The following is a 21,832-nucleotide window of genomic DNA, read 5'->3' on the forward strand; positions in this document are numbered from 1 at the left end:
TGTATTGTGCACATAAGTTCTCTAATCACTGCCTGTCTTTAGATAGCCTCCTGAGACATGGCACCTCAATACATTGCTCCCATAAAACCTCTGGTACTCTGACGAGTTGGAAAGACGGCAGTTCAGACAGACAGTATTCCTTGAAGCCACCTAGACTTGATGCATATGTAAGACACTTGCAACTGCTGACTTTAGATGTCAGTAATCTCCCTTTCTACATGGTGAAGCATGAAATTTTACCTCATACAACAAAAGAGGATTATGATAATGACAAAATATTCTAACTCCTTCATTTATTGCCTGCATCACTGGCAAGAGTAGCATGAAACAGGATGCACGATCTATCATCTACATTCTCAAAACAATGACAGTGACAGAAAATGACTGCACCCCACGGGCAAAAGAAGTTATGTCCATCAACCTGTGTGACATTAGACACAAAAACATGCAATGCAGGAAAAGTCTGAGAGCTATTTATTTTACAAGAAATTTTGCAGTTAGATGCATACTAGAGTTTATATTACCCTCCAGTCATGGTACCATGGCATAAAGCAGCAGAAAAAATAGCCTACCCTTGATTATTCTCAAACTGCAACTGTAGCCAGATGTTTTCTGAAATAAAGACAGCCTCTAGAACACCCATGTGAAGTTGTTTTATTAAACAACTTTAATGTAAAATTACTTTCAGAGTTCCATTTCTTTTACAGTGAGGAATTGGATCTCTTCGTATGTTTACTTAGCACTGGCAGAAGCCATATCCCTGTTCTTGAATATAAATGGTCAGCTTTAAAAGCTGATCCCAGACAGTATTTTTTTGCTAGCACTACTGGTGTGGAGAAACCTACTGCCCTTGGTAAGGCTAGTTCTAGCAAACTCAGCAATAGACGTGTGAGGGTCTTGTTCCATAATTATTCCTAGGCAAACAGCTTTTAATTCGGCTCAGTTTGGTCAGTTCCTTTCCCTCCCTGATCTACCGAGATGTTTATGCAATCATTCCATGCCGATACACCTACTCCACAATTACTGAAAGCTAAGAAGCATTCTCCAAGACAAATAAGCTCCTGTAAGTTTCATGAAAAACAGTGATTAAGCCAGCAAGAATGATAGAGTGTTCCTACCAAAGGCTGCAGCACGAGCTTTGCTGTTTTGTTTGATCTGTCAAATGACAAACAGCTAACTGCACTACCTGCTTTAGCAATTCAGAACAGCCCCGGCAGACATTGCCTGATGCCTGGAAGGCACACAGGGGAAATGGGCAGAGAGTTGATTCTACACATGTCAAAGCTGAAAGGGCAGACACTGAAGGCCAGAGTAGGAAAACCACAGGTAGCACGATGAAGTGGAGAGAGAATACAAAATCACCATGTAAGGAAGCAAGGCTTCAGTCGTTGTGGTGTTCACAAAGGACCTTAGGAAATTTAAGAAAGCTAAAACTAAGCAATCCCAAGAAACACTGCAAAATGCTCACATGATGTTTCCTAAAAGGATCACTTTATTTTCATACAGCTTTTACAGAACATATAGTCATGTTTGCAACATAAATCAGATAGACTTTTTACTAAGAAAAAAGGTTTACAGGAGGACATCAAGGCAAAAAGTAAAGGTAAAATGATTGTGTTTGGGCCTCTTAACACCAGCTTCAGCAGCTCCACACCATCATCTTGCATACAAAAACAACAGTTAGATGAAGTCCCTTAAAAACACTCTATTGGGTAACTGAAGATGGAGAACTGCTTGAACATGATAGAGTTAACCACATTATTTTCTGCTGGTGGAAATAAGATCCTCTCTGTCATTCTCATCAGATGAAATTGTTTTCCCCAACAACTGTAGTGCATGGCAGGTCTGGCAAGCTTACACACCAAAAGACTGGGACAGTTAAGCGTTAAGTAAGAGAACACAAATTAACATCAACTGCTGATTTTCCCCACCACTAGGCTTTCTTGTAACAAAGACTAAGAACACTGTAATTAACTTTGCTCATGAAATGCTGTGTTCTAAAGTTGGCCTAATTAGATGCAATATAATTCTTGCCAGAAACAGATAATGTGAGTCTTTCATCAGTTTGGGTGATTGGAATTTTTTCATGTTTGGCAAGCCTGCATAGCACAAATTCTGTTTACTCGTGGCCCCACAAACAAGCACAGTATCTCTTTTAGGTATGACCAACTGTGTTTGGTGCTTTGAGAATAGAACCGTAGCTTTCATTTAAGAATGGATTTTTTTTAAGATAAGAGCTGCTCAAACTGTAAAGGCAAGAAAAGAGAATAAAGGTAACACCAGTAAGCACAAGATCCTGACACAGTGCTAGCTTTCTGCAGTGCAGATACATAATAAACTCACGGAAGGAAATCAAAGGGATATGGAAAGAGGGAAGAGAGCACAGCTTAGCAATGATGCTTTTCATTATAGCAGTAACAACTAAGATCCATTGGTGAGCACAATGCCTCAAGGACTGTGTGAAAAAGCCACATGAAGAAATGCCAGAAACCATCCTCAAAGCTGCCATAAGACAATGGAAGTCTGGGCTGATGGTAACTCTCTCCCAAGTTAGTCTTCTGAAGTTACTTTAGCTTGAAATGCTTTGGAACTCCACCCACTATCAGCTAAAGAGAAAACAGGGAACAAAATATGGATGATTCATGTCAGTGCAAGCTGCTATTTTTCTGTTTCAAATAGAACTCAGGCTTCACATCAATAGACAGATTTTCTTTTCTTTTTTTCTTTTTCTGGTTTGTTTGTCTACCACTGTAGAGAAGTTCTTGGTTGGAAGCAAAACAAACAATCTCAAATGTCCCAATACTCTTCTCACAAAGAGAGCATGAAGTGACATTCCCACCTCTGCAGGAGGCAAGCAGTGTTAAAGATCCACCTAAGGTCTCAAGCAGAATTTGCCAGAGTAGTACTGCTGTAGAAAGAAAATCAGTAGGCTGTTTCCTTTTTTAATGGCTTTCCCTACCAAAACAGCCCAGGAACAAACCGCTGAACAGCAACGCAGGGAGAGGAAGGGGTGTAATAGCAGAAGTTCTATTCGAGTCTTCCCTTACAAACCAAAGTGGCAACAAATCACATATTTGATGAGGATTAATTGCATGGAAAACCAATTAAGTTGAGAATTGTGAATGTTAGCCTGCAAAAGACCCTCTAATTTCATTATAAGCTCCTGCCCGCATGCCTAATGAGTTACACTATTCAACAACCAAGGTTTTGATGTCATGTAGTAGACACTGAGTCCTAATTGTAGATTCTTAGCATATTACATGCCTTGTACCCAACCATTCAATGTTAATTATTGCTATAGGTGCTGGATTTCACAACCAGAGCTCATAGCCCTCTTTAATAATTACTGTTGTGCAAATATTTCTGACTTCTGTATGCACTGTTATAAGAGTTCATCTTAGCTAGGCAGCCAGCAAAGCTGCTGAATTCTGGAAAGCAGAATAAGACTGAAGCCAAACATTAGCCAGTTTTAACTCCTGAAAGTGTATCAAAATACTAGTCCCCTTACCTTGCTTTGTCATACTTTAGACATCTTGTGTTGATACCTAAGCTTGAAAGAGCACAGGATTACATCTAATGTCACTATTTAAGGATAATTTAAAGATAAGCAGTAGGTTAATTTTGGAACTTATACTTCTGCGTATGTGTTTTAAATGACTCATGAAGAGACAAGACTACAAAAAAAATTGACATCACACACACACTCTATGTAGGGATTGTGTATTTTTGGTTTACCCTTGCATGTTCGCTCTGGCAAACATAGAAAGTAACTGCAAACTTTGTCTTGTTAACCACCCAACAGGTATCATAGAGCCATAGAATTGTCAGGGTTGGAAGGGACCTCAAAGATCATCTAGTTCCAGCCCCCTTGATATCGGCAGCAATGCCGAACACCAGATCAAGTTGCTCAGAGCCACATCCAGCCTGGCCTTAAAGACATCCAGGAATGGGGCTTCCACCACCTCCCTGGGCAGCCTGTTTGAGTGCCTCACCATCCTCCTGGTGAAGAACTTCTTCCTAACATGCAGTCTGAATATAGCCACTTCCTCCTAGTCCTATCGCTACCTGACATCCTATAAAAGTTCCTCCCCAGCTTTCCTGTAGGCCCCCTTCAGATACTGGAAGGCCACAAGAAGGTCTCCTATGAGTCTTCTCTTCTCAGACTGAACAGCCACAACTCTATCAGTCTGCCTCTACAGGAGAGATGCTCCAGCCCTCTGATGTCCTTGTGACCCTTACATGACATGGCGACCTTTCAGGGGCTTTGCCACCCTCCATGACATCCCTTCTCTGGACATGTTCCAGCATGTCCAGATCTTTTTTTTAACAGGGGTTCCAGAAATGGATACAGTACTCCAGGAGTTCTCGCTAGAGTGAAGTAGAGGGGGAGAATCACCTCCCTCAACCTGCTGGTCACACTTTTTTTGATGCAGCCCAGGATCTGGTTGGCTCTCTGGGCTGAGAGCACACACTGGCAGCTCACGTTGAGCTTTTCACCCACCAGCACACTCAAGTCCTTCTTCCCAGGGCTGCTCTCACACCAGTCACTACCCAGCCTATATAGGTGCCTGAGATTGCCCCGACCCAGGTGCAGGACCTTGCACTTGGTCTTGTTGAACCTCATGAGGCTGGCTTGGGTCCACATCTGCAACTGGTCATGGTCCCTCTGGATGGATCCCTTCCCTCCAGCTGTCAGCCAAACCACACAGCTTGGTGTCATCAGCAAACTTGCTGAGGGTGCCTCAGTGCCACTGTCTGTGTTGCTGACAATGATGCTGAACAAGAATGGACCCAGTGCTGATCCTTGAGGAACTCCACTTGTCACTGCCTCCACTTGGACACGGATCCACTGACTTTCAGTGCAGCTGTCAAACCAGTTTTTAATCCACTGAATTTTTCATCCATGGTACACTGATCATGTTCACCACTGTTAATAGCCAAGAAGCTAGATGTTCATTACCTGTTAAAGGCCTCAGAAAGTTGAACTTGACTCACCTATGAAGTTCAAGATCATGCTGTAACACTGGCAAGCTATTTCCAAAAGTCTTTTTTTTCCTCAAGAAGATGTTCATTTGTGTTTCTTAACTGGATATTCAGGATGACAAGTAAAACCAGCAAAGAGATATACACATAGTTCAAAATATTCCAGTAAGTTTATAGTCTAGAAACACTTTCAGATTTCTAGACTTCATTTTGGAACAGGAGAATCACAGAGACATAGAATCATAGAATCAACCAGGTTGGGAGAGACCTCCAAGATCAGCCAGTCCAACCTGGCACCCAGCCCTAGCCAGTCATCTACACCATGGCACCAAGTGCCTCATCCAGGCTTTTCTTCAACACCTCCAAGGACAGTGACTCCACCACCTCCCTGGGCAGCCCATTCCAATGCCAATCACTCTCTCTGCCAACAACTTCCTCCTAACATCCAGCCTATACTTTCCCTGGCACAACTTGAGACTGTGTCCCCTTGTTCTATTGCTGGTTGCCTGGGAGAAGAGGCCACCCCCCAGCAATGAGGTCACCCCTGAGCCTCCTCTTCTCCAGGCTAAACAACCCCAGCTCCCTCAGTCTCTCCTCATAGGGTTTGTGTTCCAGGCTTCTCACCAGCTTCGTCGCCCTTCTCTGGGCACATCCCAGCACCTCAACATTTCTGTTGAATTGAGGAGGCCAGAACTGGACACAGGTCTCTAGCTGTGGTCTGACCAGTGACTCAGAATGGGAAAAAAAGAAAGGCTGCTTTGAAGAAAAACCTGACCAGAAACATAAAAATTAAAATTCATGGAATAGAGTGAATAAATTATGATTGTACTGCAGAAATTCAAATAGCAAATTCCTGAAAACAGTGGTAGTGACTGGAGACTGCGATGAATATTCTTGTCATATTAAGCTGTCACCATTTCTAGTATTAATAAGGTAGCACTCCCACCACTTCTGACAGATTAGAGATGCATATAGCAAGATCTCATTTTCCACAACCCCAGTCTGTATATAGCTCTATTTAAAATCCAGTCACTTTTCTTCTTTAAACTGCAGGCAAAGCAACTTGGATGATGTAACTTAAGAGCACGTTGAAACCTTCTCCTATTCTCAAAGCAGAAATGCTTGCAGCAGAAGCATGGAGTGTGAAACAAAGCTGGTTAAAAGAAGACAAGGGAATTGGTTAGGGAATAGGGGCTTCTTGGCATTCCTTGAAACCATTTCCTGTTCACCCTTGTGGAGTGTAATATAGCCCTAAGAAAATACATCTGACCTCATTCCTTTCAGCTGCACTAAAAAAAGTTTATTAAGCAATTTAAATATCAGATTGCGCATTCATAAATTATAGGGTGAAAAAAATGTTGTACATATTATTGCCTTTGTCTTCCACCAAGACAAGTTGATTTCTCTTTTTCTTCTTTTTTTTTCTTTACCCTTTTTTTTTTTTTTTTTTTAATTTAATGAGAGCTTTGATTTTCCCTGGGAGACGAGGTCAACAGACTAGGGCATTTCCTGTCTGCAGCAACGCTATGTGCTTATGCAGACATGAGTCTTGTGACACACAACTGATTTATTTCAAAGAGGGGGTCATTACAATCATGGCATATATCAAGACCACATTCCTTCCTACTTGTTTTGGTTAATCACTATGGACTACTCAAACATACTTGAAAAGAAGATGCATTTCAGCTGTGTGTGAAAACTGACAATTCATCCAAAATCACACACACGAGAAAAGAGGGGAGGAAAAGACATGTTATTCTAGGTCAGACTATGATCAAGCACTGACAAAAACTGGCAGTAATCACACTTAAAACAACTGAGCTATTAAAGTGTAGAAAATCTGGTCCCACAAGGTTCTGAGCATCTTTTCAACAGGCATGCAGACTTCTACTTTTCAGAAAAGATCACTAAAGCAGACTATCATCAGGGCAGTCAGTCCATGGTTTCCATATTTAAAAAACACCTCTTAGTAATTGTGTTTGTTGTATGCATATATATATATATTCATATATGTTGTATGCATATATATATATTCATAAAACTGAAGCTACCAAGCACTACATAAGTAATTTAGAGACCAAGGGAGGAAAAGAAAAACAAAGAAGAAAACATCAGAGTTAAAACTAGAAACATTATTATTGTTAAAACCAGAAACATGTATTTAATACAACTAAAATGCTGCATTGAATACAGTCATTAAACCTAAGAGATTTATCCAGGGGATGGAAGAAGAGAATGAGTGCAAGACTTGCTATTGCAGACAGACAGGAAGAAATCTATCACTAAGTAATACTGTGTGTAGCTTCTGCAAAGTAGGCTTTTTTCCTGTTACCTTGTAGACAGATACAACCCAAGTCCCCACTGTAGGAACTATGCAATTCAGCATCTTGAGAACAGAATATAAAGTGACTTAACCTTAAAAGCACCAGGACACAGAAAGAAAAAACAATCAAAAAAAGCAAACAACAACAACACACCATCACACACACACCAACAAAACCCACCAAATTACAAATTACAATTATAGGCATGGAAACTCTCTTGAAGGATCTGGGGAAAAACACCCCATGGAAGAACAATTACAGTCTTATGTATCAGAAGAGAAACACTAAAAAGAATGCCAAGTACATTTCAGCTACATGTTAACTTACTAAATTTGCCTTCCTGGTCCCTGAAGAACACTTAACTTAATATTCTTCCACTTCATACCAGAAAATCTCACATCAGAATTGGTACCTTCCCTCTCAATGCCACCACACAGCTACAAAGTAGATACTATGATTTTACAGGCTGTTAACAACAGCTACAGTTGCTTATTTGCCCTAAACTGTACAATGACATAGTGAATGAGAATAGCCTGGAAACAGACTTTTATGGGCAGAGTGTAGCCCCCTGCTCCTCCAGCTAGACTAAATTAAAAGGAGAAAAAAAAAAAAGGCAAGTTTGGTGTTTACCACCTACTATGTCATGACTGAGCAAGCATCCACAATTAGAAATGAGCAAAAGCATACCATACATTACCCCAAAGTCCCAGTCACCATAAGAGAAACCGACGGTCACTCTTCCAACAGGCCTGAAGAAACCTACCTGTACCTGTTCTCCCACAAACTGTGGGATGTGTTTGCCACATCCCCTTTGTTGTATCACACAGTTTAGAACACAACATAAATAGAATATAAATTATTTTATCCCTCAAATAATCATCTAAAGAAAGCAATACTACACTGAAACAGAAAAAAAATCATTCAGTCTTCATCTGGCCTCACATTTCTTACCATCGTCTGAGTCAACAGAGATAGCTCAAGTGCAGCACAGGAGGAAATTTTCAAGAGTTTTTTGCTGACATTAAATCTGAGCTGATGGTCCTCACAAACACATGGATAACACAACCTTCCTCTTGAGAGCACAACACACTGAATAACCAGCACAGCAAACCAGCTGAAGCGAGACCTGGCTTGCAAACAAGGAACCTTCACTCGGAACAACAAAACCAAAACACTGTGAGCAAGTTTACAAGCAAATAACATATGCATTAAGAAGTGGTATTCACTGCTAGAAAAAAAAACTCCTGCCCAACACAAAGCCTAAGGCAGCTTCTTGCTGCACAATGCTTCACAGGCATCGCCCTGTTTGCAGCACCTATTCCAACATAACTGCAAAGATCACATCTGCCGCATGACACACAATGACAGTCACGAGAAAAGTGTGGCCACCAGTTCAGGGAGGCAATTCTGCCCCTCTACCTGACTCTGGAGAGACCCTCATCTGCTGCAGTGTGTGCAGCACTGACATCCTCAGCACAGGAATCACAGACATGAAGACATTCAAGGGCATTCCTGAAACATCCAGGGTCAGGTTGGACAGGGCTCTGAGCAAGCTGATCTAATTGAAAATGTACCAGATCATTGCAGAGTTTGGACTACAAGACTTTGAAGGCCCCTTCCAACCCAAACCACTGCACAATTCCATTCTTGACACTACAAAAGCCTTTTAAGAATCAACTTCCAACTCAAGCACACATATACAGACAAAATTGCTTCTATACCTGTATTCACAAATCACTGTCTTCATCAAATCCCCTCACCACCCATTAAAGGGGCTCTATACAGTTCTGTAACTTAAATCTGATTGTATTCCTACACGATGTCTTTCCCCATTTTATGCAAGTTGACAAGAAGCAATGAGGGCAAAACAACCAAAGACATAAATCTGGCAGTGCACTAGCTTCTCCTCACTGACCTACCACATACCTTTTTCTAATGATTCATGAAGTGCTTGCGCATGATGCAGCTTCCTCTGCTTTCCATATCCAGCAATCTGTCTGCAACTGGGATGTGCAGTAATATTGCTCACAAGCAGTGCACTGAATAACACTCCATAACCTGACATTGTTGCTTTCTTGTGGAAAGATCCCCGAGTTCACCTACACCTCAAGTGGGGCATTTCACTTAGACATCCTATATGCATGCCAATTACAGATCTGAAATATACATCAAAAGTGCCGTTGTTCCTGTTGAACAGAACCACATCGTATCACAAGCAATGACCCTCCCAAAGGACAAAAAAAAAAAGGGGGGGGGGAGGCACGACAAAACAGGAATGCAACAGAAACCAACACACTTCATACTCTAAAAAGAAACCACTGTTGGCTATCCTGCCTATCTGAGGATCCACAATAGCTCCATGTATTTCTATGCTAGGCTGAGGGGAAATCCATGCCTTACTGGAACTCAGCCACATGGTTCGACAGAGCCAGCATTTCGGTTTGGGTTCTCGATTCAAAGATAAGTCAAGCAGACTGAAGTCTTTCTTCTGACTTCAAAGGACACTATTTCAGCCTGTAGATATGCAGACAGGTTACACAAGTTTTCAAGATTCCTAAGAGGGTTCCACCACACATAGTAAAGAAGCAAAGATGAAAGAAAAGAGGTATGCACCTGTGAACAGAGCAGAACAGGTATGTCAGACATACTTATGCACTGGTAACCACATTATTTGCAAAGTTGTTAGAACACCTTGGCTTCTATTCATCAAGTCAAAACAAGTGTTCTGGAGGGTTAGTTATTTCATCTGAGATACACACACACTCAGCATATCTGGGGAACACAACTCCTCATATAGCTGTAGAGCAGTGAACTTAAGTTTCAGATTGCGTTTGCTAGCTGTATTGTCACTTCTCAACACCCAAACAGTTTCAAGTAGTGCTACTTTTATGCATTATATCAGAACAGCACTGAAAGAGGCTTCTACCTCAAAATAGGTAAAGTACAAAGTCCATGTAACAAGCAAAATATGGAAAGAGAAGAGTACCTGTGGTAAGAACACATGTGAATAAGCTGCAAATCTAAGAGACTAAGATATCTTGCAGCTGTAGTTAAAAGACCTTCAACTACGAGGGCTTTCACCAGCACAAAGTTAACAGCATTTTTAAAAGCTTGAGGCTGATTGTTTAGGTCTAGAACTACAAAAGATAGATCATTAAATAGTTTCTCAAGTCAAAACAACTACACAAATCCAGGCAGCTACACTACAAACATATAGGCAAGACTACCATAGCATACTACCATTTTTTTTTTAAACATTGTTTTATATATTTCAACATAACCACAAGCTTCTTACATGATATGTTTCAAGATACTGACCTTTATACAAAACCACAGAATGGTCAAGTTTGGAAAAGGAGCTTCCAAATCTTCTTCTCAAAGGAAGGTCAACCATAAGCAGGCTGCTCAGAATCTTGTCAGTCACTATTAGACTGTTTACACAAATCATAGTTGAATGTGAAATGCTGCAAATTCTTAGCCTTGCATCAGTTGTCAGGAAAGGGACACATTTGAAAGTCTGTAGTATTTGGGCTGGGTGCTAGGTTGGACTGGATGATCTTGGAGGTGTCTTCCAACCTGGTTGATTCTATGATTCTATTTTGAAAGCTCTTTAGAGTAGGATCATATGTTAAAAACTTCAGTAGTTGTTCACAGACTTGTAGCACTGACCTAAAGCATGCATACAAACTGTCCTAACAGTCAGACAGACACTGTGGTATTACAGATTTTCCCACTACCAAAAAAACAGTTAGCTTTCAGTATTCCATTCATCCCTGCTTTGTAGTTTTCTCTACAAAGACTTATTCTACAAATACTCCCCTAATCACTGTAACTGCTAATACAAAGTGGTCAAGCCCAAACAAGTATCACCCATTAATCCCATCTTGCTCCACACATCTTCCCTCATTCAACTTAAAAGCATCTTCTCACAGATTTGTCGAAGAGAGCACTCTCCCACACAGGAAAACCTCATCATTATTCCTTCTACCAGTCTGCCCCATGCAGTGCTTCAGTCATCTCACCCTTGACTAACAAAAGGTACCTTCAACGAAGTACTGAAAGTTCAGTAGCCTCAAATCTCCCTAAATGCTACATGGTATTTCCTGGAAAGAATGGCCACTGACACCCTCACCCTCCAATTTAAGCTCCACAGATATTCAGAACATGCTTGTGCTTGGCATGAACCTCAAGAAGATGCACGTGTGACAAGCAGGAGAGCAGAGGAGTGCCTGACATGTCCCTAATGCTGGGTATCTGTATGGATTACATGCAATCAGAACAACTTACTGAACACACAAACCCTATGAGGAGAGGCTGAGGGAGCTGGGGGTGTGCAGCCTGGAGAAGAGGAGGCTCAGGGCAGACCTCATTGCTGTCTACAACTACCTGAAGGGAGGTTGTAGCCAGGTGGGGGTTGGTCTCTTCTCCCAGGCAACCAGAAACAGAACAAGGGGACACAGCCTCAAGTTGTGCCAGGGGAAGCATAGGCTGGATGTTAGGAGGGAGTTTCTGCCAGAGAGAGTGATTGGCATTGGAATGGGCTGCCCAGGGAGGTGGTGGAGGCACTGTCCCTGGAGGTGTTAAGAAAAGCCTGGATGAGGCACTTAGTGCCATGGTGTAGTTGACTGGCTAGGGCTGGGTGATAGGTTGGACTGGCTGATCTTGGATGTCTCTTCCAACCTGATTGATTCTATGAACAGTAAGACTAAAAAATATTGCTGAAACAAGACAGGTGATTAACTTCTTAATGTTCGTTCACTCATTATCATTCACAGGCTCACAAAAACACAAACATAGGATAAAAAGGCTCAAACCTCCAATAACATAAAATGTATGGGTGCTGTATTCTTTAGCTTAATGTTACAGAACCTATTCATAGCAAACTGCATTTTGTTCTTGGTAAAGACCAGACAGTACACTTCAAATGGGAAGACAGGATGATTCATTGAATACTGTCCTTTACATTAGTTTCAACTGGCAACATTGACAGCTGGTTGGAAATACTTTTTTTTTTAAAATCACATTAGACATGAGTAGTGCCAAAAAGGAAGATAGGATATAGTGTACCATGGTAAGAACAATTAAACTATCCATTTATCGTATTTTTAGTTTATTTTACTTTGTGTTTAAATCTTACTACAGATAAACAAATAAATGAAAAAAACTACAATTGTTTTTCGCTGACTCTTCCAAATTCAGGCCTTTGAACTTTTGTGCTCTGTTTAAATGGACAAAAAGAGACAAATTTTTATGCAGAGATTCCTTTCTTGTTACTAATACATTTTAGAATAGTGACTTGTTTTCCAGTTTGTATATGCTGACTTCCCTTTACTCTTCCTACCTTCTGTCACCTCATGATGCTTACCTTTCATATTTGATTTAGTAATGAACTGTCACCAAACTGGCCAGCTCCAGTGCTGGAGTGGTTCTCCATCTAATGCAATTTTGTGTATCACTGGCCATAAAACTACAGGGTTTAATTCCATTTAGAACATCTTTTGTAGTGGTAGAGTTTCTCTTCAACTTTGCAGATGTTTTACATATACTCCTTTTAATGAAGGATCACATCAAGATGGCCAAAACAGCCATTAAAACACAGAACAACAGTGTTCAGCTTGCTTGTCTTGGAACTCTGAGACAGACACCAGCAACTTGCCCGTAATGTTAACACACAACTTGGGCTGTCAGGGCGGACCAGTGTCCATGGCCAACCAGTAACTAATCAGTGTTTCCATACACACAGCCTCCAGTCCTTCCTTCAGTTCTAGGTGGGTGAGCAAGCAAGAAGCCTGGGATAACAAAGCTGACAGGCTTGGGCAGGCAGCACCTGGGAAAAGGTCCCCAGTCAGTCTGTACAGAAGAATCATTCACCCATATCATTCTGTGCTGGCAAGAACAGGACTTTAAGGACTACAATGATTCCTCATTTAATCTGAGGCACGAGCACAGGTGGAGGTGGAAGTCAAAAGGAAAGCAGGGCAGAAATGGTGTAACTTCCTCAGGGCAGTGGTTTTGGGACAGGCAAAGATGTGAACCACAGAGCCCAGATGAGCACAAAGTGATACCAACAGGACAGATAAACTGCATGTAACTGAGTGAGGTCAGCCCTGCAGGTCTGACCTGATACTCATTTATCCCCAAAGCTTCTTCCAACTTCAAACAAAGGGTTTAACAGCATTGTACTTACTATGCAACTGCATGGTAGGACTGGCTGATCAGAACTGCAATTGTCCACAATCAACCTAATCTCTGGATAAACCCTACATACTTAAAGAGATGTGGGGTTAGAATTCGACAAAAGAATCATGCATTTATAACTGGCAAAGGCATTTTACTACAAACTGACCAAAATATGCTGAGAACCCAACCAAGATGTTCCCTGCTGTACTCCAGACTACAATCCTCTTTTGGGAAATAACTATGTGTTTATTCAAAATAACTCGGCTCCAATCCAGGTTTCTCTGCTGTTATTCCAAACACCTCAGTGGAGTTCTCATTTAATCTATTTTTTTTTTGTCACAACCATTTGGAGATGATGCATGTTGTTTCTAGAACATATGCAAGTTAGCTTCAAATACGCTGCTAAAGTCATGTACTTCCCCATTACAGAAACAGCTGATCAGCAGGCATCCCACAAGAGCCCACTTATTTGTTCTCACAGAGCAGTTACCAAAATAGTAACACTGGTCCTCCAGCTTGAACTGTCCCCCTGCTTTCCCTTCCCTTTCAGACCTCTTCCTCTCTTCCCCTACCCTTATCTATCAATTTTTACTTGCCTTCTCCATTACATTTTCCTTTCACAATTAAAACAGGCTACATACAGGCTGACATTAGTCCTCAGAAGGCTCAGGTGCACCAGAATTACACTTGCCTGATGAAGCTAATCTTAGAAATACTCTGAGCATAGTCCTATTGCCAGTAAAGAAGAAAAGTCATTACTTGACGGCAAAAGGTTCATGAATGCAACAAGCAGCAGGTCCTACTCCATGTGCTGTAGGACTCAGAACAGGTTTAAGTTCTTTCCTGCACAAAGTATTTTGGCTTTTCTTGAACAGAAAGCTGACTAGCACAGAACCTTATGGTGTCCAGGACTGAGTGCATGAAGCCAGAGCAGAAAATTCAGTAAAAAGCAGAAGAATCCTTGACTCCAGACAGAGTCCAGAAGAAGCAGGAGCCATGGCACTTGTTTCAAGCAGGAGAGAATGCTAAATCCCCCTTTCCCAAGAAGATGTGACTGAGGGACAATTTAAACACTCCAGTGATAAAGTCTTCCCCACACACCACACCACAGAATCAAAAACTGTTGAAGGACTCAGTAAACTGAAGGAAAGCTACAATCATGATGATGTGTTTCCATCTGGTTTAATTCAACATCCAATAATATAAGGACACCTAAAGGAACCCAAGTTTCAGTAGTTAGTTTTCTAAATAATTGGGTAAAGTGGTCAGACAGCATTGCTGTTTTCCTTTATAGCTGGAGTGAACTCCGAATGCATTTGCTTGGAGTTTTTTTGTCACAATCACCCTGAAACAATGTAGTGCATGTACAGAGTAGATAGTGCAATTTTCAATAATCCCATGCTTCTTTTTTAGGTTAATTGTAGCTTTCAGTGGATAGGAGAATTTAAGTGCTGTTTAAAAAAGATCCTGCTTTATTATTTCTAAAGTTGCCCCACCCAAGTTTTGTTCTCCCACACATTCAGCCCAGAGCTTATGGGAACAGAGTGATTTCAATGGAATGCATCCCAACAGTCTTTCTGCTCCAGATCCCCACATAGCTTTTTATACTTTAAAAACTTTTGAATCTGAGTGCACAACTTAGAACACTGGGCATTCAGAAGTGACAAGCATCATGTCTAGATTAAGACTGGCATTTTATATTACAACATACTTAGCTGCCTCATCATTTTGAGATTTATAGAACAATGATTACACAACAAGCCAAAAAGCACAAATTTTCCTATGAACAGCAAACTTTTCAATCCCTGCATGACAGTACAACAAATAGGCATTTCCAGAAATACCAGAAGTCAGAGCTTGCAATTAGCATTGGGAAATCTCAGACTGCTTTGGCTCTGCTTCTGACAATGCTTTTTCTGCTGAACTGCACAGTCAGTTTCCAATTTTAAAAGACACTGATAATTCAATTATTCAGTATTTAAGATATCTGGAAATGAATTACAATTCTAATCTTCAACTTGTCCAGCCAACAAGCCAGCAATCAGAAGAAAACTGGTCCCTTGTAAAACTGCAAGAAGTGTTTTTCAGCCAATCTTCAATGCTCATAGGTCTTAAAACTTTTCAGTTTCCATCTACATATATTAAGACAGTGAAAACATTCCAGTCCCATATAATATGTCTTTCCTCAAGTAATCAAGAACATAGTTGAAAACATATCTACCTAAACAGATCATTTAGGTTCCTACATCTTAGTACCAAGGAGACAAATATTTAACTTTGTGTAGGTGCCTAAAAATGTTGATGAGCATCTTGTTGTATTTAAGAAGCAGACAAAACATGTTTAGACAGGCTTAATACTTGTGCACATCTGAAAATCCACTCAGCCCTCATCTGCCTGTTTAAGATACTAGATGCTTCTGAAGCCAGGCCACAAACTGACTCATTACTACAGAAAACACTTCCACCTCAAGTATTAATGAGGCCTAACAAAATATCAGTAGGCTACTTCAGGCTCTGCTTTTCCAAACAGAAACAGCAAAGAACTTGTGCATTACTGAGCAGAGATGTTCATTCACTGTCATGTGAATAAACAACAGTCTATTAAACAAATTGAAGCCCTGAAGAGATAGCGTCTGCCATTACCACTCTTGAAACAAACAAAATGGTCATACTTTTAGATTGTCATCTTCTAGGTGTAGTGTGTAATGGTAGATTTCACACTGATAACTAGGAACAAGAGGAAGAAGTGCAGAAAATACAGCTTTTCAGGTAGATGGGACTCCCTGATTTGTCAAGACATGACTACAATTTCTGCTGTTTTGCCTACAGACACTTGGAAGGATGTGCAACCACTAGCATCCAGTCTCAGTATTTGCTCCCACACAGGCACCCTGTTCACAGATATCATTCCTGGACTCCAAATACACATGGCAAGTGGCAAGTTACCCCCAGGAAGCACATCACAGCAACTGAGTATGTCAAAGAAAATACTTTCTCCTGTTGAGTTGTCTGCATACAAAAAGTGAATCAATAAGGTACAGAGGAGCTGAGCAGCAAAAGAATCATAGAATCAACCAGGTTGAAAGACATCTTCAAGATCATCCAGTTCAACCTATCACCCAGCCCTATCCAATAAACAAGACCATGGCACTAAGTGCCTCATCCAATCTTTTCTTGAACACCTCCAGGGACAGCAACTCATCACCTCCCCAGACAGCCCATTCCAAAAGCATGAAGTGTGAAGTCACTCTCTGGTCTAGGGCAAGCGATAGCCCCAACTCTCAGCTGTGAAATGCATTAACTCTGCTATACACCAAAATTAACTTCCTTAGTTACTGTGAGTGCCCAGCAATGTCTTTGCTGGCATGCCTGTTCATCTGCTGCTCCTTCTACTTTCATCATTGGACTGGCTCTACAGTGAGATAGAGCAGTCAACCCACTCTGGAGAGCTAAAACACACCTCACAAGGTAGTTTTCTATCACTTTATGTTCCCTGTAGTGGCTCACGGCAGAGTCAGCCTCCGAACGAGTTGGGCAGAGATGAAAGAAGAGGGTGCTTGGACATCTCCTTTACAAGCTGCAAGACTGGTGTAGCTAAGAACACCAAAGCAAACAGCAGAGACCCAGAGACACATGCATGAATATCAGCAGTTGTGCCCACTGTCAATTCAGCCACTCCCAAATCGTCAAGAGAGCTTTACTAATTCACATGTGTTCTTCACTCCAGCAGTTTTGTTATCGGCCTTACTGCCGGTTATGTGTTTGTGCAACTCCTCTTTCTCACACACATCTTGTTGACATATTCCTAATCCTTGCATTCTTATTTTTTACTATCCTAAGAGCTAGGATAAAGGGAAGATACCTCCAAGATACCTTCAGTTCTACAAAAAAAGGCATTAAATATTTCCTCCAGAAAGAAACTCAGGAGAGATGGCATGGGAAAGAGTCCCTCCATCCCTGCTGACTTCACCCTTATTACCAATTCAAAAGCAGTTACCACATCTTATAAATTGAGATACAAGTAAGACTAATGCCAATTAAAACCACCTCTTCCTCCTCCTCCTCACAAATTATAGCTAAGGGCAGCTTCTGGAATCTAAATAGAAGGATAATTTTCCTTGCTTACCTTGCAAAAAATATAGAACAGCTCCTGTTGGCTGTTTTGAATTATGCCCTTAAGGTTTGGCTTCAAAACAGAGGAAGCCAGCCTGTCACGGATTTAGACTGCTGTGCTCTTAGAGCAGTGTATCTAAATTTTAGATATCTAAAAATCCTTTGTGGTCAACTTTGTCTCCAGCCAGTAGACAGCAGTTACTTTGAGACCCACAGGTCTGGGGAGAGGCACGAGAAAGTTAATCAAGGACAGATAAGTCAGAAATATGTGAACCAGTGCAATCTATAACAGTGGGTGGACTAGCTACAGCAAGATCTAGTTGCATCACACATGTCACTTACCCTTTGCTCTACAACAGAAGCCAAGCCAACTAGTATAAAAGTGTGAATTAAATCATCCTAACACACAGGCACACCTAACTTCCATAATAGCAAGTGTGTTTATATAGTAGCCAAAGGCTGTTCTCATTACTCAAGCAGATGCCTATAAAATGAAGTTTTACTGGTGTAGATGAGCTCAAAATAGCAATTGCTGCTGCTGCTCACTGCAATAGGAGCAACTACGACTAACTACAGAAGTCCAGCAGTTCTAAACTGAATGGCATATTCAGTTAGATGAGACACCAGAGACTTGTGATATTACAGAATCACAGAACTTTAGAGGCTGGAAGGGACCTGCAGACATCACTGAGTCCAATCTCCCTGCTAAACAGGATCCCCTAGGGTAGTCCACACACAAATGCATCCAGGCAGGTTTTGAAAGTCTTCAGATGAGACTCCACAACCTTTCTGGGCAGCCTGCTCCAGTGCTCCATCACCATTACTGTAAAGTTTCTCCTCATGTTGAGTTGAAACCTTCCCTGTTCCAGTTTGTATCCATTGCTCCTTGTCTTATTGCTGCTGACCATCAAAAAGAGCTTGGTCCCAGCCATCTGACACGCACCCCTCAGATATTTGTACACATTGATCAGATCTCCTCTCAGTCTTCTCTTCTCCAGATTAAACAATCTCAGAGCTCTCAGTCTCTTTCCATAGAGGAGATGCTCCCAGTCATCCTTGTGGCTCTCTGCTGAACTCTCTCCAGCAGGTCCCTGTCTCTCAAATGGGGGAACCCAAAACTGGACACAGTATTCTAGGTGTGGACTCGCCGTCCCTGGAGCTGTTCAGGCACTTGGTGCCATGGTCTAGACTTGAGCTCTGTGGTAAAGGGTTGGACTTGATGATCTGTGAGGTCTCTTCCAACCCCGATGATACTGTGATACTGTGTAGTCTCACCAGGGCAGAGGGGGTGAAGATTCTCCCTAAACCTGCTGGACACATTTTTCCTTATGCACCCCAGGATGCCATTGGCTCTGCTGGCCACAGGGGCACATTGCTGGCCCATGCAGAACTTGCTGTCCACCAGCACTCCAATGCCTTTCTCCACAGAGCTCTGTGGGGCAGGGCAGCACCAACCTATACTGGTGCCTGCTGTTATTCCTCCCCAGAGGCAGGACCCTGCACTTGTCCTTATTGAACTTCCTGAAGTTTGCTTTCACCCAGCTCTCAGCCTGTCCAGATCTCGTTGGATGGCAGCACAGCCTGACAGGTGTCAGCCACTCCACCCCCCCAGTTTTGTATCATCAACTTGGCAAGGGTGCACTCAATGCCCTCATCCAGGTTGTTAATAAAGATATTGTACAAAACTGGACCCAGAACTGAGGAACACCTGTGGCCACAGGCCTCCAAGTTGACTCTGTGCTACTGGTGAAAATGCTCTGAACTTTGCTGTCAAGCAGTTTTTGATCCACCTCATAGACCAACTATCTATGCTACATCTCCTGAGCTTATCTATGAGGATGTTATGTGAGACAGTATCAAAAGCCTTGCTGAAGTCAAAGTAGATGACATCCACAGATCTTCCTTCATAGAATCATAGAATCAACCAGGTTGGGAGAGACCTCCAAGATTAGCCAGTCTAACCTAGCACCCAGCCCTAGTAGATCAACTACACCTTGGCATTAAGTGTTTCATCCAGTCTTTTCTTGAATACCTCCAGGGATGGTGACTCCACCACCTCCCTGGGCAGTCCACTCCAAAGGCAAATCACTCTCTCTGTCAAGAACTTCCTTCTAACATCCAGCCTAGGCTTCCTCCAGTGTAACTTGAGATTGAGTCCCCTTGTTCTATTGCTGGTTGCCTGGGAGAAGAGACCAACACCCACCTGGCTACAACCTCCCTTGAGGTAGTTGTAGGCAGCAATGAGATCAACCCTGAGCATTCTCTTCTCCAGGCTAAACACCCCCAGCTTGATCAGCCTCTCCTCATAGAGTTTGTGTTCCAGGCCCCTCACCAGCTTTGTTGCCCTTCTCTGGACACCTTCCAGCACCTCAACATCTCTCTTGAATTGAGGAGCCCAGAACTGGATACAGTACTCAAGGTGTGGCCTGACCAGTGTTGAGTACAGGGGAAGAATAACTTCCCTTGTCCTACTGGCCACACATTGTTCCTAATACAGGCCAGGATGCCATTGGCTCTCTTGGCCACTTGGGCACACTGCTGGCTCATCTACCCATTTGGTTATGGTTTCATAGAAGGCTATCAAGTTAGTCAAGCAAGATCCCCCCTTGGTAAATCCATGTTGGCTATTCCTGGTAACCCTCTTTCCTTCCGTGTGGTTAGAGATGGTCTCTGGAATGAGCTGATATTATTATTTGTGCCACTTGCCAATTCAGTCTATTGTCTAGATTAAGCCAAACACTACTTAAGTGGTTTTAAGTGTTTCCCTCTGCTGCCAAAGGTTGTTTGACATACTTAGCTCACCTCTAGAGGTAGTCTTTTTAGAAAAAGTTCTTGATAAACTGAACAAGTAAAGCACTCTTCAGTGTTGCCTACTAGAAAGCCAATACAGCAGCTGCACTAATTGCTAAACTGTAGGTTAAAAGGTTTTCCAAGTAGTAACCAGCACATATGCAGATTACATCACAACAGTACCTGTACAGACACTGAAGTGCATTACTAGCTGACAAAAGAGGGCACTCTCATGGCATGCCATGAGATCTCCTTTACATCAAAGTATGGCCTGTATTACTCCTGAGTGCTGTAATTTTATTCCTGAACATCAAAATCCCTGGAAGTGCTAGAACATGTCCAGACAAGGGCCACGAAGATGACTGGAGGGCTGGAGCACCTCTCCTATGGAGACAGATTCAGAGAGTTGTGGCTGTACAGTCTGGAGAGGAGAAGTCTGCAAAGAGACCTTATTGTGGCCTTCCATTATCTGAAGGGGCCTACAGGAAAGCTGATGAGGGACTTTCAAGCATGTTGGGTAGTGATAGGACTAGAGGGAATGGATCCAAGCTAGAGGAGGGTAGATTTAGATCAGACATTAGGAAGAAGTTCTTCACCATAAGGGTGGAGAGACACCCTAACAGGCTGCCCAGGAAGGTGGTAGAAGCCCCATCCCTCACCAGGCCAGGCTGGATGTGACTACCTACTGTGAGGTGCCCCTGCCCACTGTAGGGGGATTGGTACTTGATGATCTTGGAGGTCCCTTTCAACCCTCACAATTCTGTGATTCTGAATAGGCTTCATTTTGAACTTTAAAACACCTCCACCAAACATGGCTGCTTTAGGATCTTGGGCTGCCCAGGGTGGTAGTGGAGTCACCGTCCCTGGAGGTGTTGAAGAAAAGACTGGATGAGGCACTTAGTGCCATGGTCTAGTTGACTGAATAAGGATGGGTGCTAGGTTGGATTGGCTGATCTTGGAGATCTCTTGATCTATGATAAACAACAACACATATTTATTTCAAAGCAGCACACAAACATAGGATGAAGGATGAGATAGAACATTCTCAGCAGATCACAGAGATCTGTTCTGTGCGCCACAAAAAATCCAGAAAGTCAGCTAAACAAAGTCCACTGCTTCAGTGACTGCTCACTGCACTATCACATAAGCATTAATATTAGTGTTAGGATAAAGAAGCTGGAATGAGTAGTGGTAAAAAAAAAAACAAGAACAGGACTGGATTACAGCAGTTCCACTACTCCAAGGGAAATATGTTTACTATACAAATTGAAGCTTGGGTCTGCACTGATACTATTAAGAGCAAGTGGTAATATATGATGTACAGACTCATGTAGTTCTGAACAGTCTCCTGTTAAGACCTCCACATTTACATCTGTTATCCCCACTGATCAAGCCTCATATCCACTTCTACTGTTCCACTAGAACTCATAAGCCACAGCTGG

At 42.1% G+C, this 21,832-nt stretch overlaps 1 protein-coding gene across 3 annotated transcripts in view; it reads right to left on the bottom strand.

The window, feature by feature from the left end:
• Positions 1–21,832, bottom strand: part of RAI14 (retinoic acid induced 14) — a 112,158-nt gene that overhangs the window by 79,570 nt on the left and 10,756 nt on the right. The window lies entirely within an intron of this gene.

The sequence above is a fragment of the Pogoniulus pusillus genome, chromosome Z, assembly GCF_015220805.1.
Source record: "Pogoniulus pusillus isolate bPogPus1 chromosome Z, bPogPus1.pri, whole genome shotgun sequence".
Taxonomy (NCBI): domain Eukaryota; kingdom Metazoa; phylum Chordata; class Aves; order Piciformes; family Lybiidae; genus Pogoniulus; species Pogoniulus pusillus.